Raw genomic sequence first — 16,628 nt, 5'->3', positions numbered from 1 at the left:
TTTCATGCCCAATCTGCCATGAGGGACTTTATCAAAAGCCTTGCTAAAATAAAATGCATTACCCTCATCAACACTCCTGGTTACCTCCTCAAAAAATTGGGACAAATTTTTCAAACACGACCTTCCCTTAACAAATCCATGCTGACTGTCCCCGATTAATCCTTGTCTCTCCAAGGCCAGATATATTCTGCCCCTCAGAATTCTTTCTAGTAACTTCCCCGCCACTGAGGTTAGACTGACTGGCCTGTAATTTCCTGATCTATCCCTTCCTCCCTTTCTTAATAATGGAACAATTTTAGCATTCCTCCAGTCCTCTGGCATCACACCTGTGGCCAGAGAGGATTTGAAAATTATTGCCAGGGCCCCTGAAATCTCTTTCCTTGGCTCCCTCAACAGCCTGGGATATATCTCATCCGGGCCTGTGGATTTATCCATTTCTAAGGCCGCTAGACCTGCAAGTGCCCCCTCGCTCTCTATGTTAATTTCCTCTAATATTTCACAGTCCTCCACCCTGATATCTGTATCTGCGTCGTCCTTTTCCATTGTGAAGACCGACGTAAAGGATTCATTGATAACTGCACCCATGTCTTCCGGGTCCACACACAGATTACTTCTATTATCCTGAATTGGCCCTACTCTTTCCCTAGTTATTCTCTTCCTCTATATATATTTAAATAACCCCTTTGAGTTTTCCTTTATTCTATCCACCAATGCTTTCTCATGCACTCTCGTAGCTTTCCTAATTTCCTTTCTAAGTTCCCTCTACACTTTTTACATTCCAGGAAGGACTCAGCTGTATTGAGCCCTCGGTATCTGCCATAAGCTTCTCTTGTTTTCTTCATCCTAACCTTTATGCCCCTTGACATCCAGGTTTCTCCAGGATTGGTTCCCCCCACCCGTTGCCTTTATGGGAACATAATTGCCCTGTGCTTTTGCTATTACCTCCTTGAAGAACCCCCACTGTTCTGACACAGTTTTAACTGCAAGTAGCTGCTCCCAGTCCACTTGTGCCAAATCGCATCTCATCTTAGTAAAATTAGCCTTTCCCCAGTTTAGAACTTTCATTCCTGGCCCAACCTTATTCTTTTCCATAACTATCCGAAATCTAACTGAGTTATGGTCACTATCTCCAAAATGTTCCCCTACTGATATGCCTTCCACCTGCCCGGGCTCAGTTCAGAATATTAGGTCCAGAACTGCCCCTTCCCTTGCTGGGCTTTCTACGCACTGTCTGAGAAAGTTCTCCTGGATGCAACTTCAGAATTTTACTCCCTCCCTACCTTGCACACTGAAACTATCCCAGTTAATATTTGGGTAGTTAAAATCCCCTACCATTACTGCCCTATTATTCTTACACTTCTCTGAAATTTGTCTACATATTTGATCCTCTATCTCTCCCTGACTGTTTGGGGGCCTATAGTACACAGGTCATATCTGACTAATTAGATTGAAGTTTTTGAGGAAGTAACAAGTAGGATTGATGAGGGTGGTGTAGTTGATGTGATACACATTGATTATAACAAGGCTTTCGACAAGGTTCCACATGGCAGACTGATTAAAAAAATAAAAGCCCATAGGATCCAGGGGAACGTAGCGAGCTGGATACAAAATTGGTTCAGTGGCAGGAAACAAAGGATGGATGTTTTTGTGACTGGAAGGCTGTTTCCAGTGGGGTTCTGCTGGGCTCAGTACTGGGCCCCCTGCTTTTTGTGGTCTATATTAATGATTTGGGCATAAAAGTAGAATGATCAAGAAGTTTGCAGACAGCAGAGAAATTGGTTGATAGCGAGGAGAGTTGCTGTGGACTGCAGGAAGATATCAATAGACTGGTCAAGTGGGCAGAAAAGTGGCAAATGGAATTCAACCCAGAGAAGTGTGAGGTGATGCATTTGGGGAGGTCAAACAAGGCAAAGGATTACACAATAAATGGGAGGAAACTGAGAGGTGTAGAGGAAGTGAGGGGTCTTAGAGTGAATGTCCACAGATCCCAGAAGGTAGCAGGACAGGTTGAGAATTTGGTTAAGAAGGCTGATGGAATCCTTTCATTTCTTAGCCGAGGCGTAGAATATAAGAACAGGCAGGTTATGCTGGAACTATAGAAAACATTAGTTAGGACACGACTTGAGTACTGTGTGCTGTTCTGGTCACCTTGTTACAGAAAGGATGTAATTGCATTCGAGAGGGAACAGAGGAGATTTAACAGGGTGTTGCCTGGACTGGAAAATTGCAAATATGAGGAAAGATCGGAGAGGCTGGGGTTGTTCTCCTTGGAACAGAGGAGGCTGAGGGGAGATTTGATTGAGATGTACAAATTTGTGAAGGGCCTGGATAGACTGGATGGGAAGGGCCTATTTACTTTAGCAGAGAGCACATTGACGAGGGAATATAGATTTTAAGTGATTGACTGAAAGATTAGAGGGGAGATGTGGAAAACCTTTTCTCACCCAGAGGATTGTGTGGGTCTGGAACTCACTGCCTGAAAGGGGAGTAGAGGCCGGAACCCTCAACTCATTGAAAAGGTGTCTGGATATGCACCTCAACTGCCGGAACCTGCAGGGCTATGGACCAAGTGCTGAAAAGTGGGATTAGGCTGGGGGGGGTTCGTTCTTCAGCCGGGGCAGACACGATGGGCCGAGTGGCCTCTTTCTGTGCTGTAAACATTCTACGATTCTACGGTACATTCAGACGGTTGCTATGCAGCCATTCACACCTCATCTGGACACATCTTTTGTTTCTTTACTTTAACCATTACCACTGCCTCTGGCTTTTGTACCATGAAACCTTTTATCCTTTAATCTCTCCTGCCCTCCACCCTATCACGCACCTTCCCTTTTGTTCATCGACATCATTCCCCCCCCAGACCAACTCCTATTGGTCCAAATAAAATCGGCCTTCCTGGTAATAAACCCATGAGTTCTGTCATTGGTGGAGATTGTGGAGATTGGGGCTGGTTAATTGGTTCAATGTTTGAGCTTCTGGTCTCATTGGTGTCAGGTGAGTGCGGCTTGTGTGTATAAAAGGTGCTGCTCGGTGGCTGAAGGGATGGTGAGTTGTTTGGTATCATGGGGGATTTTGTAGTGAGGGCTTTGTTCCCAGGGCTGGTGTTAGCTGGAGCTGTTTGTGGCTCTGATACTTGGCAACTGTTTCTAGGCCAGAGGTTTCCACGGAGCAGAGTCAAAGCCACCCCTGTGCCTCAGACAGTCTCTCCTCCTGGGCCTCCCTTTGGTTCCCATTTCCGTGTGTCTGAGGGTGGAAGTGTGTCTCCACTGCAGACTGTGATGGTGCAGTGTGGAGAGGACAAGCTGCTGCTCAGGGTCCAGCTGGATTTATTTGGAACCAGGCACCTGATCAAAGCTGCTGACCTGACCCTGGGGACAGCAGGTTGTCGGACAACCAGGATCTACTCTCAGAACCACACTGTCCTCTTTGACTATGGACTCCATGAGTGTGGCAGCAGGTTGCAGGTAATGGGAATCCTCAGCTCTTGCTCTAAGCTTGGGCTGTAGGTTGTTTCCCACTCTTCATTCCAACAATGGGTGAGATGTCAATGATATTGAGGAGATAGCTGTCTCCTGCTTTATAAAACTACAAATTAGCTTTCTATCTTGTATTGTACTTTACTTTAACTGGTCCCTGAGTCTCTCCAACCTATGACATCAGCCCCATTGGTCTTGAACCTTCTCTTTGGATCCTCCAAGCTTTGCCTTTTGTTGTTTTGAGGATTTTCAGCTCTATTTCTCTCATTCAGATCAATCGACCTGGAGGTTTCAGTCCAGTTTAATCGAACCAGGTTTAGAATAAGATGTGATGAAAATTTGCTTTTTCAATAAAATTTGGATAGCTTGAATTTCCAGGCAATGGTGGGATGTGACACCCAGCTTTCAGAACTAAGCTGAAGTGTTAATTTTTTCAAAGGTTACTGATAAATTAGTACTAAACTTTTATATTATGAAAAGTGAAGTTGCAACAAGATATGGGAACAATGGAATTTACCTGTAGAGGGGATGAGGCTGAGTCAGTGGTGAAGACATCCTAAGATCTTTCGCAAATGTGAGAAGCCTCCAGCCTCTGCATCAAGTTCCTGTCTAAAGGAACCAAGGATGTGTTAACTCGTATTGAATTCTCCTGTCCAGGTGGTGTTGCTTTGCCTGGGTCTGTACAAATCTGTTTTTTAACTGTTGCCTTAATGAAGGTGTCACTGGGAGCCAGTTTAATCAGAATTTTGGGAGTTCTTATAGTAATTTGTAGACCTAATGGATGTGCTTAATCTTTTCTTTAAATGTTTACATTTTTATCTAAACCTCCTGAATTTGTGGCAGTCTTTGCTGTTCCTGAATTCCGGGCACTGAAATCAAAATAATATACTAATTGCAAAACAGTTGAGTGCCTGATCAAGTTTCCCTCGTAGATTTGATCCACCTGACTAGCATCATCTGCCACATCATAACATTGCCTTCATTCCCCAAAATAAATCCATCTGTCTCCAATGTACTCGGTGACTGAGCATTCACAGCTCTCTGGGCTAGAATCCCAAAGATTCACCACCTGCTGAATGAAGTAATTCCCTGTCACATTAATCTTAAGTGACCCCCTGACCTGAGATGCCTACACCTAATAATCAACTCTCCTCCGGCTGGGGGGAAGCAGCCTCTTCACACTGACCCTGTCAATCCTCCTCAGAATTGTTTTCAGGGGATGGGATGACTTCATTGTTAACCCCTGTGGAGAACATTCTCATTTCAGATCAGTTCTTCATTCCTTAACCTGATTCTTTCAGATGATTGGAGATTTCCTCATCTACACCACCCACCTGAACCACACCCCAGAGTATCATGGATCTGTCATTGTGAGAACGAATGGAGCTGTTGTTCTCATTGAGTCGTTATTTTAGGTGAGAATCTTTACCCTCTTTGGCAATAAGATCTACAGCTGCTGGTGGTCTCTGAAGATGTCCTAAAATGACTCCCCTGCCTTTCCAGGAAGGGCAATGTGAGCAGTGACCCCATCAAGCCCACCTGGATCCCATTCAGCTCCACCAAGTCTGGAGAAGGGAATCTGTCATTCTCTCTGCGCCTAATGAAGGGTATGTGATGGGTGGATGGGGAGTGATTTCCTGTAGTCACTCACTGGGAGTTACAGCCACTGTCTCTAACCCTTGTCCTCTTGTACTTCAGGTGACTGGCTTACAGAGCGCACTTCGACTGTCTACTACCTGGGTGAGCTCATTCACATTGAGGCCTCTGTTTCAATGACCAACCACATGCCCCTGAAGCTCTACATTGACCGCTGTGTAGCTACATTGAGCCCAGACAAGGACTCCACCCCGAGATATAGCTTCATTGACCACAATGGGTAAGGAGCTCTCTGCTTTCTCCAGCTGGTCCCATCTCAATGGCTTCACTTGATTCACTTCCTGTCCCTTTTTAATCTTTCTTCAGTTGCCTCCTGGACAGCAAAGCTGAGGACTCCTTTTCAACCTTTGTGTTGCCAAGAGACGAGCAGGAGCTGGACAAGCTCCGGTTTGACCTGGATGCGTTCCGTTTCCTTGGAGATGACCGTTCCTTGGTAAGAGGAAGCTGATCATTGGGATCTCCATGTTGGGAGGGAGTCACTGAATCATGACGTGTGTTGAATGTGTCCCTCAGATTTTCATCACCTGTCACCTGAAAGTTGCTCCATTGGATCAGAGGGATTCCAGGAACAAAGCTTGTACTTTCCAGAAGGTGCAAAATGTGTAAGTTCCCCCTCTCTCTCCCTCAGAGATGTTGTGTGGGGATGTGATGCACAACCTGGTTGATGGGCTATTTCTCTTATTTATCTGCACCCCATTGGAGGAATCGAGCATTGACATTTGTGCCTGTTGCCATGTGGGTAACTGTGGTGCCACAAGGGAGTTGTGGTTTGGTTCCAGAGGAAGGAGAGATCTTGAACCTGAAGCTGGTGGGACCTTGATCCTCTAGATGTTGGACGTCCCCCTTTCCCCTCTCTAACTGGAATGTTTGATGTTGCAGAGAGTGAAGCTGGATTGAAGTGGGAGGGTGAGGCCTCACTTGGACCCCTGCAGGAGCTGAGGTGCGGTATCGCACACTCCTGCTGAAACAACAGGTCAGCTTTGACCTTGACAACGTAGTCCAAGGTCGCAACACATTGCGTAATAGATTTAATGCTGCGCACATTTATGGATACAATCTTTACACTCATTTTAAAGCATTTAGTCTCTTACCAAACCTGTTGCCTGAGAGTCCGAGACCTTTGGTCTGCTCCTGCATACCCATAGTGTTCACAAATTGCCTCACTTTGGATGGGCTGAGGAAACTGTCCTGAAGCTCCACATTGGAGATGTTCTGCTCAGGTGGCATCTGGGGGTTCGTGTAGAGAACGGGATTTGAAATGTCCTTTGTTGGAGAAGCTTCTCCAATCCTCTCCACCTCTGGGGCATTGCTGCTCCCGGCTTCCCGGAGCTGGGGTGCGCTTAGCGCTTCACTGCTCCCAGATTGCTGGGGCTGGGGTGAGCTGGCCTCTTCGGGTTGTAGGCAAAGTTGAGGTGCGCTGGTCTCCTCATTGTCTCCAGTGTTCTGGAGCTCGGGTTTCTCGTCCTCCAACTCCCTAGAGCTTTTCCGCTTCTTCTGCAGGTGCCGCACTTGCCTTTCTTCGTCGGAAGAGCAGCTGCCCTTGTCGTCCGCGTCGGATGGGAGACGCCTCTTGCCACTTGTCTGGGAAGTGGCTTGGTCCCTTCTTAGCCTCTTCTTCCTTTTGTCTCTCTTCACCAGCTGCCACTCTCCCTGCTGATTTTCCGCTGCTTCCTCCTCCTCCATTGATTCGCTCTCCTGAGGAGTGGGAGGTTCAGGGGGTAGTGCTGTTGATCGGCTTTCTGCTGCCTCAATCTTTTCCTCCACCTTGTCTCTCTCTGCATCCTCCTTTGTCCCGTTGTTCTCACTGGGGGCCATGGTGGTTGGAGCGTTGCAAGTGTCCTTGGTAGTAGTGACACGAAGCATTTCTTCTGCTTCCCCCTCGTTGGCTTTGGCTGCCTGTGCATAAGTGAGACAGCGTTTGGGGCAGGTCCTGTAGAGGTGACCTGCCTCGCCACACAGGTTGCAGTACTTAGTCTGTTTGCAGTCCTTTGTCTGGTGCCCTTCCTGTTTGCAGTTCTTGCAGAGGGCGGCGCTGCAGTTGGCCGCCACATGACCAGACTTGCCGCATGAGTGACAAAGTTTGGGTTGCCCAGTGTAGACAAGGTAGCCACGGCTTCCCCCGATAGCAAAGCTGGAAGGAGGATGGAAGATGGTTCCCTTACCATCGGTCTTGAGCGTGACCTTAAACTGGCATTTGCATGTCCAAATCCCGAAGGCGTCTCTAACCTCGGTGCAGCTCCCAACCTTGTCGACGTACCTGGTGAGGAAGGTGAACACGTCAGCGACAGGGACGTAGGGGTTGTAGAGATGCACCGTCACCACACGGTCCCGTTGCAACGGCAGAGCAAAGAGCGGCTCCACCGTCAGGATCTTCATCTCCGGCTGGTCTCTCTTCTCCTCAAACACCTTCAGGAACTTGACGCAGGCAGCAACATTCCTGAAGGTCACGTCGAAATATCCAGCGCTGGGGAAGTCTCGCAGGGAGTAGATCTCCTCCGCTTCAAATCCACACGCCTTCAACAGGATCCGCTTGATGAGGAAGGCCCGATCCATGGGTGCTCCTCCTTCAATGTTTTTCATTGCCACCCGAACGGTGTTACGTACCCCCTGGTTTGGGGCTCCTTTGGTTTTAGCCATCGCTTCACTACAACTGATCTTAGCCAAAAGTCCGAGAAGCGATAACCCAGAAACCCATGCGCCCGTCCCGTCTTCCCCAGCCTCCGGCTTCACCGTCCGTTTTGCTGCGTGTGGCCGAACACGGGCTGAAGACCCGACAGCCAGCATTGAGCATCAGGACCTTTCTTGCTTGATGCTGCCTCCCTGAAGCAGCGCCTGCAACAGCCTCAAAACCCAACAGGGGGCATCGTCCAGTCCCGGGCTCCACCCTGACAAGCAGAACAAGTGCACACCAGCTGCAGCCCTGCAGTTGCACCAAAACCCAACAGGGGGCATCACTCAGTCCGGCACCAATGAGCCTGTCCTGCCACTCAGCACAAGTTCAGTTCAACCAGATCAATGATGGAAAGCAGGACAATGCTCTGAATGACTTTTTCTTCTTTTCAGTTTCCCTTTCACCCTGTAGAGGGCAAAACTGCACCATTCCTGAAGACGCTGCAATACCGGGTCGATGTGTGGAATGGACGGAGAAAGATCCTGTTCCATCTCCCTGCTCCAAAAATCAATTTAATATTTGGTCCCCGGATAAGGGACGTATCAGATATTAAACTGATAAGAACAGATTTTTTTTTAATGAAAAATATACTTTATTCATAAAATATCTGGAAGAACATTACAAACATTTCAAAATCACCATCACAAAACTACAATCAGATTCAACTTTTACACATGGATCACAAAGTGCATCAATACAATCAATGAATATTACAATCATTTCAATATGGTCAATGCAGACAATCAGACAAAGGTATTGGAGTTATCAACATACATCATGTTGCTCTCTGAGGTGCTTCAATACAATTAGTATTCACTGCAGACATTCATTTTCAGCTGTACAGCCCGAGGGGCTCTCAACATCCTCAAAGGCACCCAGAAAGCTAGAAAGGAACAGAGGGAAATGTCCCGACTCCAGAAAAACATGCAGAATCTGCTCCGGCTGCAGTCGTTGGAGGTCGATGTCAAGGACGAATTCCAAGAGGTGAACAGCCAGCAAGCCTCGCTCTTTGCCTCGGAGGCCTCCAAGATCATCTTCCGTTCCAGAGTCCGCTCTGTGGAGCAGGATGAGATGTGCCCTATGGCAGAAAGTCTTAGACAGCGACCCTTCCCCATTGCGCCTTTGCGGTGGCTGCCCCAAGCTTTAGTGCGTCCCTCAGCACGTAGTCCTGGACCTTGGAATGTGCCAGTCTGCAACACTCGGTCGGGGACAACTATTTGCGCTGGAAGACCAACAAGTTTCGGGCAGACCAAAGAGCGTCTTCCACCGAGCTGATGATCCTCCAGCTGCAGTTGATGTTTGTCTCGGTGTGTGTCCCTGGGAACAGCCCGTAGAGCACAGAGTTCTGTGTCACAGAACTGCTCAGGATGAACCTCAACAGCAACCACTGCATCTCTCTCCAGACCATCTTTGCAAAGGCACAATCCACAAGGAGGTGAACAACGGTCTCTTCCCCACCACAGCCACCTCGAGGGCAACGTGCAGAGGGGGTGAGACTCCTGCCGTGTTGTGGATTCCCTCCCCAAATCCCTTTTTGAGAGCACATCCAACATGTTTGTCCAGACTCTCCCATGTACTGTCATCAAAGCCCTTTGTAATGGAGGACAGGAAGGACTGGGACTCTGTACTGTCTGTGGGCTTCACGTCATACAATCCGACATAAAAGGATTTGCTGATCCTCAAAATGTCGGACTGCGATGACTTTACTGAACCATCTTCTTCCTTCAGGCTGCTGATCACAGAGCTCTCTGTGTGTACCTTTTGGAAGAAGTGTGAGCACATCTCATCCTGCTCCACAGAGCGGACTCTGGAACGGAAGATGATCTTGGAGGCCTCCGAGGCAAAGAGCGAGGCTTGCTGGCTGTTCACCTCTTGGAATTCCTCCTTGACATCGACCTCCAACGACTGCAGCCGGAGCAGATTCTGCATGTTTTTCTGGAGTCGGGACATTTCCCTCTGTTCCTTTCTAGCTTTCTGGGTGCCTTTGAGGATGAAAAACCTCTTGATGTTTCCCTTGATCACTTCCCATCAGGGTGTCAGGGACTCAAAGAGGGGTTTCACGGTTCTCCAACCTTTGTAATCCCTCTTGAGTTCCTCAATGTTCTCTGGGGTTAGCAGTTGCACGTTTAGCTTCCATGTCCCCCGGACAACCCTCTGGTCTTCCTGTAAGTGACAGTCAGCCAGTAGGAGGCAGTGGTCAGTGAAGAACACCGGCTTGACGTCAGTGGATCTGACTGCGAACGCTTGTGATACAAATAGGAAGTCTATCCAGGAACGGTTTTGGACACATCTGGCTGCGACCAGGTGTATCTACGCTGCGCTCCGTATACAGGGTTGCTGAAGGCGTCGTGCAGCTTGGCATCCTTAACTGTTTCGATCAGGGATCTGGACGTAGCGTCCAATCTGCTGTCGGCCCTGCCGGATCGTCCAGCCGCATCGATGATGCAGTTGAAGTCACCGCCCAGAATGACCGGCCTGGAGGTCGCCAGCAGCAGTGGGAGCTGCTGAAAAACCTCCAGCCGCTCGGCCCCTTGTGACGGGCCATACACGTTAATTAACCGGAGTGGAGCATTCTTGCACATTATGTCTGCTATGAGGAGGCGCCCGCCCACCACCTCCTTAACCTCGGAGACGGTGAAGTTGCCTCCCCACAGCAGAATACCCAGGCCGGAGGAACGAGAGTCGTTTCCGCCCGATCTGATCGATGGCCCATGGGACCAGCATCGTGACCATTGCCTGTAGGAGCTGAGGTGCGGTATCGCACACTCCCGCAGAAACAACAAGGTAGTCCAAGGTCGCAACACATCGAGTAGTAGATTTAATGCTACGCACATTTATGGATACAATCTTTACACCCATTTTAAAGCATTTAGTCTCTTACCAAACCTGTTGCCTCTGAGAGTCCCAGACCTTTGGTCTGCTCCTGCATACCCATAGTGTTCACAAATTGCCTCACTTTGGATGGGCTGAGGAAACTGTCCTGAACCTCCCCATTGGAGATGTTCTGCTCAGGTGGCATCTGGGGGTCCGTGCAGAGAACGGGATTTGAAATGTCCTCTGTTGGAGAAGCTTCTCCAATCCTCTCCCCCTCTGGGGCGTTGCTGCTCCCGGCTTCCCGGAGCTGGGGTGCGCTGAGCGCTTCACTGCTCCCAGATTGCTGGGGCTGGGGTGCGCTGGCCTCTTCGGGTTGTAGGCAAAGTTGGGGTGCGATGTTCTCCTCAATGTCTCCAATGTTCTGGAGCTCGGGTGTCTCACTCTACAACTCCCTAGAGCTTTGCTGCTTCTTCTGTAGGTGCCGCCCTGGCACATCTTTGTCCGAAGAGCAGCTGCCCTTGTCATCCGCGTCGGATGGGAGACGCCTCTTGCCACTTGTCTGGGAAGTGGCTTGGTCCCTTCTTAGCCCCTTCTTCCTTTTGGCTCTCTTCACCAGCTGCCACTCCCCCTGCTGATTTTCTGCTGCTTCCTCCTCCATTGATTCGCTCTCCTGAGGAGTGGGAGGTTCAGGGGCAGTGCTGCTGATTGGCTGTCTGCTGCCTCAATCTTTTCCTCCACCTTGTCTCTCTCTGCATCCTCCTTTGTCCCGTTGTTTTCACTGGGGGCCATGGTGGTTGGAGTGTTGCAAGTGTCCTTGGTAGTAGTGACATGAAGCATTTCTTCTGCTTCCCCCTCGTTGGCTTTGGCTGCCTGTGCATAAGTGAGGCAGCGTTTGGGGCAGGTCCTGTAGAGGTGACCTGCCTCGCCACACAGGTTACAGCACTTAGTCTGTTTGCAGTCCTTTGTCTGGTGCCCTTCCTGTTTGCAGTTCTTGCAGAGGGCAGCGCTGCAGTTGGCCGCCATATGCCCCGACTTGCCGCATGAGTGACAAAGTTTGGGCTGCCCATCGGAGACAAGGTCGCCACGGCTTCTCCCGATAGTGAATCTGGAAGGAGGGTGGAAGACGGCTCCCTTACCGTCGGTCTTGAGCGTGACCTTAACCTGGCGTTTGCATGTCCAAATCCCGAAGGCGTCTCTAACCTCGGTGCAGCTCCCAACCTTGTCGACGTACCTGGTGAGGAGGGTGAACACGTCGGCGACAGCGACGTGGGGGTTGTAGAGATGCACCGTCACCACACGGTCCCGTTGCAACGGCAGAGCAAAGAGCGGCTCCACCGTCAGGATCTTCATCTCCGGCTGGTCTCTCTTCTCCTCAAACACCTTCAGGAACTTGACGAAGGCAGCAACATTCCTGAAGGTCACGTCGAAATATCCAGCGCTGGGGAAGTCCTGCAGGGAGTAGATCTCCTCCGCTTCAAATCCAAACGCCTTCAACAGGATCCGCTTGATGAGGAAGCCCCGATCCATGGGTGCTCCTCCTTCACTGTCCTTCACTGTCACCCGAACGGTGTTACGTACCCCCTGGTTTGGGGCTCCTTTGGTTTGAGCCATCGCTTCACTACAACTGATCTTAGCCAAAAGGCCGAGAAGCGATAACCCAGAAACCCATGCGCCCGTCCCGTCTTCCTCGGCCTCCGGCTTCACCGTCCGTTTTGCTGCGTGTGGCCGAACACGGGCTGAAGACCCGACAGCCAGCATTTAGCATCAGGACCTTTCTTGCTTGATGCTGCCTCCCTGAAGCAGCGCCTGCAACAGCCTCAAAACCCAACAGGGGGCATCGTCCAGTCCCGGGCTCCGCCCTGACAAGCAGAACAAGTGCACACCAGCTGCAGCCCTGCAGTTGCACCAAAATCCAACAGGGGGCATCACTCAGTCTGGCACCAATGAGCCTGTCCTGCCACTCAGCACAAGTTCAGTTCAACCAGATCAATGATGGAAAGCAGGACAATGCTCTGAATGACTTTTTCTTCTTTTCAGTTTCCCTTTCACCCTGTAGAGGGCAAAACTGCACCATTCCTGAAGACGCTGCAATACCAGGTCGATGTGTGGAGTGGACGGAGAAAGATCCTGTTCCATCTCCCTGCTCCAAAAATCAATTTAATATATGGTCCCCAGATAAGGGACGTATCAGATATTAAACTGATAAGAACAGATTTTGTTTTAATGAAAAATATACTTTATTCATAAAATATCTGGAAGAACATTACAAACATTTCAAAATCACCATCACAAAACTACAATCAGATTCAACTTTTACACATGGATCACAAGGTGCATCAATACAATCAATGAATATTACAATCATTTCAATATGGTCATTACAGATAATCAAACAAAGGTATTGGAGTTATCAACATACATCATGTTGCTCTCTGAGGTGCTTCAATACAATTAGTATTCACTGCAGACATTCATTTTCAGCTGTGCAGCCCGAGGGGCTCTCAACATTTCCCAGCCCCTAGGTGCCCTATTGCAGAAAGGTCTTAGACAGCGACCCTTCCACATTGCGCCTTTGTGGTGGCTGCCCCAAGCTTTAGTGCGTCCCTCAGCACGTAGTCCTGGACTTTGGAATGTGCCAGTTTGCAACACTCTGTCGGGGACAACTCTTTGCGCTGGAAGACCAACAAGTTTCTGGCAGACCAAAGAGTGTCTTTCATCGAGTTGATGATCTTCCAGCGGTAGTTGATGTTTGTCTCAGTGTGTGTCCCTGGGAACAGCCCGTAGAGCACAGAGTTCTGTGTCACAGAACTGCTCAGGATGAACCTCGACAGAAACCACTGCATCTCTCTGCAGACCTTCTTTGCAAAGGCACAATCCACAAGGAGGTGAACAACGGTCTCTTCCCCACCACAGCCACCTCGAGGGCAACGTGCAGAGGGGGTGAGACTCCTGGCGTGTAGGAAGGATGATGGGGGAGGGCCTTTCTCACCACCAGCCAAGCCACGCCTTGGTGCTTGTTGGAAAGTACTGGCGATGAGGCATTCTGCCAAATGACTTTGACAGTCTGCTCAGGGAACCATCCCACAGGATCCACCCTCTCCTTTTCCCTCAGGGCCTCTAAGACGTTACGTGCTGACCACTGCCTGATGGACTTGTGGTCAAAGGTGTTTCTCTGCATAGATTTCTCCACCAGGGACAGGTGGTACGGCACGGTCCAACTACTTGGAGCGTTCCGCGGCAGCGTGGCCAGACCCATCCTTCGCAACACCGGGGACAGGTAGAACCTCAGCACGTAGTGACACTTGGTGTTTGCGTACTGAGGATCTACGCACAGCTTGATGCAGCCTCACACAGTTTGAGGGCTTGTTGGGCACATTTTTTCCCCCTTTATCTAGAGGCTTGTACATCGCGTCCCTGCGGACACGATCCATTTTCCACCTCCAGATAAAGCGGAAGATGGCTCGGGTGAGCGCCACCACGCAGGAGTGTGGAATGGGCCAGACCTGCGCCACGTACAGCAACAGCGAGAGTGCCTCACACCTGATGACCAGGTTCTTACCCGCAATGGAGAGGGAGCATCGCTCCCACATGCCCAGTTTTCTTTGCACCATAGATCCTCGCTCCTTCCAGTTTCTAACGCATGCCCCGGTCCCTCCAAACCATATCCCCAGCACCTTCAGGCCGTCAGCCCTGACGGTGAAGGTGACAAAGGATCGGTCAGCCCAGTTCCCAAAGAACAATGCCTCGCTCTTCCCACGATTTACTTTGGCTCCCGAGGCCAGTTCGAACTGGTCGCAGATGTAGATCAGTCTGCACACCGACAGCGGATCCGAGCAGAAGATGGCGACATCGTCCATGTACAGGGAGGCTTTGATCTGAGTGCCTCCACTGCTTGGGATTGTCACTCCTCTTTTGTTCGGATCCTTCCTGATGGACTCAGCAAAGGGTTCTATGCAACACACAAACAGGACAGAGGGAAGCCCCGCCTGGCTCCAGATTTAATTGGAAAGCTATCTGATTCCCACCCATTGATTGAGACTGCGCTGTTAGTGTAGAGCAGTTGGATCTAATTGCGAATTCCCTCCCCAAACCCCATTTTGGAGAGCACATCCACCATGTAGGTGTGCGATATTCTGTCAAAGGCCTTCTCCTGATCCAGGATGATGAGGCAGGTGTCCACACCCCTGTCCTGCACATAGGCAGGATTACATTTACATTTTTGGAAGCTCAAACCAAGGTAGGACATACACAGTAAATGGTAGGGCACTGAGGAGTGCAGAGGAACAAAGGGATCTGGGAGTTCAGATACATAATTCCCTGAAAGTGGCGTCACAGGGAGACAAGGTTGTAAAGAAAGCTTTTGGCATACTGGCCTTCATAAATCAAAGTATTGAGTATAGGAGTTGGGATGTTATGGTGAGGTTGTATAAGACATTGGTGAGGCCAACTTTGGAGTATTGTGCGCAGTTCTGGTCGCCTAACTACAGGAAGGATATCAGTAAGATTGAGAGAGTGCGGAGAAGATTTACTAGGATGTTGCTGGGTCTTAAGGAGTTGAGTTACAGGGAAAGATTAAACAGGTTAGGACTTTATTCCTTGGAGCGTAGAAGAATGAGGGGAGATTTGATAGAAGTTTACAAAATTGTGAGGGGTATAGTCAGAGTAAATGCGAGTAGGCTCTTTCCACTTAGATAAGGAGAGATAAACATGCGAGGACATGGCTTTAGGGTGAAAGGGGAAAGGTTTATGGGGGAACATTAGGGGGAACTTCTTCACTCAGAGAGTGGTGAGATTGTGGAACGAGCTACCATCTGATGTGGTAAATGCGGGCTCACTCTTAAGTTTGAAGAATAAATTAGATAGATACATGGATGGGAGAGGTCTGGAGGGTTATGGACTAGGTGCAGGTCAATGGGACTAGTGGAATAATATTTTGGCACAGACTAGAAGGGCCGAATGGTCTGTTTTCTGTGCTGTAGTGTTCTATGGTTCTATAGGCAATCGTACTCCTGAGCAGCGCGAGGCTGTCAGAGATCTTCCTGCCCGGCACAGTGCAGGTCTGGTCAGGGTGGATCACCAATTCCAGAGCGGATTTGACCTGATTGGCGATGACCTTGGACAGAATCTTATAGTCCACATTCAACAGTGAAAAGGGTCGCCAATTTCCCCCTTGTGCTTGTAGATGAGGGTGATGACGCCTTTCCTCATGGATTCTGACATGCTGCCGGCCAGGAGCATACTCTCGTACACTTCTAGCAGGTCTGGGCCGATCAAGTCCCACAGAGCCGAATACAACTCCGCCGGCAAGCCGTCACTTCCGGGAGTTTTACTCTTCTCGAAGGACTCAAGGGCCTTAGTCAGTTCGTCAGGAGTTAGCGGTTTGTCCAGGCGTTGGTGGATCTGACCACAAATGCTCGGGACACAAACAGGAAGTCTATCCTGGAACGGATGGACCCGTCTGGCCGCATGTGAATTTTGCTTTTTACTTTGATCTAGCTAGAACCTTTGACACTACAGGTCTGACAACAGACGTCCGTGTGACCTGGTGGAGTCCTTCCGCCTCCATGTCTACAATGGAGCTTTGTCGCCAACTGTGTCTTCAATTTAGGTGCACGTGTCTCAGGTCAGGCTTAGGTTTTAGTTTTTCATGCTTTGAGAATCTAGGTTTCTTCTCCAGCTTCTCTGGGATTCTGGGCTCCATCCTTCACTGGCACCATGTTGTAAGGTTGCTTGGTGTCTCACTTGTTTGGTTGAACATAAACCATTTATTTGGTAACCCATAACTATATACATATCCAAGGTACCATCACGCGTGGACTGTCTCCCTGCTGCCTCCTTTCAGACTCTACAACATAGTCTACTGTCATGTGACTCGCTACATCATATCATGGGTGGTACTGTTCCCCAATCCTACATTAACCCTTGCTCTGCCAACACCTTTGTGCTACATTCCTCTCAAATGTCCTGTCACACTGGGAGAGCCAGACACCCCACAGGTCACAATGGGCACT

The 16,628-nt window shown here is 49.5% G+C and overlaps 1 non-coding gene and 1 pseudogene across 1 annotated transcript; both read right to left on the bottom strand.

The window, feature by feature from the left end:
• Positions 1–8,218: 8,218 nt before the first annotated feature.
• On the bottom strand, positions 8,219–8,408 carry LOC144669191 (U2 spliceosomal RNA). Its single transcript, XR_013573627.1, has one exon. It is a non-coding gene; the product is annotated as a U2 spliceosomal RNA (small nuclear RNA).
• A 4,269-nt stretch (positions 8,409–12,677) lies between these two features.
• On the bottom strand, positions 12,678–12,851 carry LOC144669171 (U2 spliceosomal RNA; annotated as a pseudogene).
• Between the last annotated feature and the right edge of the window lie 3,777 nt (positions 12,852–16,628).

The sequence above is a fragment of the Cetorhinus maximus genome, chromosome 28 (assembly GCF_964194155.1).
Source record: "Cetorhinus maximus chromosome 28, sCetMax3.hap1.1, whole genome shotgun sequence".
NCBI classification, from domain to species: Eukaryota; Metazoa; Chordata; class Chondrichthyes; order Lamniformes; family Cetorhinidae; genus Cetorhinus; species Cetorhinus maximus.
This window is presented reverse-complemented; position numbering and strand designations above follow the sequence as displayed.